The sequence below is a fragment of the Amphiura filiformis genome, chromosome 8 (genome assembly GCF_039555335.1).
Source record: "Amphiura filiformis chromosome 8, Afil_fr2py, whole genome shotgun sequence".
NCBI lineage: Eukaryota > Metazoa > Echinodermata > Ophiuroidea > Amphilepidida > Amphiuridae > Amphiura > Amphiura filiformis.
Genome location: NC_092635.1, coordinates 57,906,952 through 57,909,464, shown reverse-complemented (window position 1 = coordinate 57,909,464; position 2,513 = coordinate 57,906,952).

The window sequence follows — 2,513 nt, the reverse complement described above, 5'->3', positions numbered from 1 at the left end:
TCTTCACAAGAGACATCCACCACATATATCAGAATAATCACGAAAAATACAAAAGCTTGAAGCATATACATTTTAATTAATTTGTTAAGTATATTGATGATTGCTCTGGGCACTGATAATTTGCGAACCTATAATATTGACATTAAATAATACACTTTGAACTTGCTACAGGTACAAGTCCAACCGATATAGGCAAGCTGAATGCGGCAAAGACATACAAAGGTTGTTCTTAAAATCACTGCGGCGTTGGAAGTGATCAACGTGGAAACAAAATAGTTTAGTTACAGAAGGTGCTATCGTGCACCGTAGACTTCTATATAATCAGAAAAATGGGTAGAAAACAATAAGCTATGTTAAAAAGTTCCAAATATGTCCCAAAAAATCAACAGGGGTCAAATTTCGTACTACAGGGTTCAAATTTTAAAATTGCTCCGATTGTGTCAACCTCACCAAAAGTAGGGCCTTTTCATCAGGTCATAAACGACTAGAGTTTGACCTGCGGCATATCGTTCTTGACTTCTAAAAAGTCGGGGGTGGTCATGGTTATTTGGGGCTACATGGGTCAAACACTAAAGTGCTCCGATAATTGTTCGTTATGTAAAGTGAAGTCAATAAGGAATAGTTTTGCAGTGACAAAATCTGAGCAATTTTGAAATCTGAACTATTCCAAATACTGTCAAACGCGCTAGACAAAGACGAACTACACATTATGAAAATACTCATAAAGGATGTCGAACTTTAGGTCAAGATAGGAAGCAATACTGGACCTGCCATCAACACGAATGTCGGAGTGCCACAAGGTGATTGCCTTAGCCCAGTTTTATTCACCCTTTATATCTTGCCGCAGCACTTGATGACAACAGTAAACCAGCTACGGGAGAAGAATTACTTCCTTTAAAACACCTGAAAGATCATATTAACTAGGCCTTATATATACAGTAAATCGTGACATCTACCTCAACACAAATCTGCAGTATGCAGACGATATCAGCTGGATCACAAATGCTGAACACATAATAGAAAACGTAAAAGAAACCACCCCCAACAGTTGAAGAACTATAACCTGAATGTAAATGAAACAAAAACGGAAGAACATAAGGTCAAACGGAATGGTGTTGACAGTTGGAAATCCTGCAAATATCTCGGATCACTTCTCTGGACACAGAATCCGATATCACAAGAAGGAAGCGTTTTGCCATAGCAGCTTAACATAAACTAAATCAAGTTTTCAAAAACAGGAATGTAACGCTCAAAAGCAAACTGAGAATTTTCAACACATAGGCCTACGTTGAAAGTATCTTCTTGTACAACTTCAGCGAACTCTGAACAATAAAAAAGTCAACCGAGGAAGAAATTGACACTTTCCAAAGATCTCTCCGGAGAAGGCTATTAAACATCAAATGGCCAAAGAAAATCTCAAATCAAGAACTTTACGAGAAAACCAAGGAAACAAAATGGAGTAATAAAATCAAGAAAAGGCGGCTCCTTTGGTTAGTACACCTCCTGAGACTACCTGATGATACCCCAGCAAAGCAAGCTCTACAAGAATACGAACGACACGTAAAACGATCAAGAGGGAAACCAAAAACTACGTGGCTATCAGGAATTCAAAAAGAGCTGAAAGAAATCAAAGAAGGCTTAACCACAAAGAAAGCGACTGAACTTTCGAGAGAGAGACCGGGGAGAGAGACCGACCTGGAGGCCCCAGTAGGCTAACTTTATTGATGGCGCTATGTCAAACTGCTGCTTTGCCGTAGTTGTTCGGCTCAAAAATAAAAGGGGATATATCTGACAATAAAAGCTAACATTTTATGGCAAAGAAAAGCTAATCTATTTTGTTTGAAAATGTTATAATGGCTTTAATTAGGTATCAGCACCCGAAAGGTTTCTGATGACCACCGAATGGTCATCGCTGGCCATCGGGAAACTCGTTTCTTCAATTGCTATGATGATGAGCCACTTGGGGCTTTAAAAAAAAAAAATTTCAACATAGCATAGTGCTGCACTTACGTCCACGGCGAATTCACCGTGACCTTTCCAGCCATAAACCCTCTTATTGAAGATTAAACCGATACCGTATATGCAGTACTTAACCATTATATAGTAATCTATTGTCCAATGCAAATTTATTACCACCTGATAATATTGATCCAATGAGCGCGACCAAATTGTCCGCTACGGACGACTAATCCAATCGATAATGACTCTATTGACATGTAGGCCTACGAGCGTAGGCTCCACTGACCGAGTTTTGGGATATTTTTCACTGGTTTGCAGCTGTTTGCTATCATTTACTCATCAAGGCGGACGACCGTTGTTATAAGGACTATCCCAATTATTTAAAGATTGACATGTAGAGAATAAGCCATAATTGATTGACAGAAAGTACTAAATTTGTACCTATGACGGTTTTATGACACCAATCTTCAAAATACGATCCAAAAATGGCTGCCCGGTGAAAAATGTGCACTGGAATATAACACGGCGAGTTTGGATAGATGGTAGGATTTCTT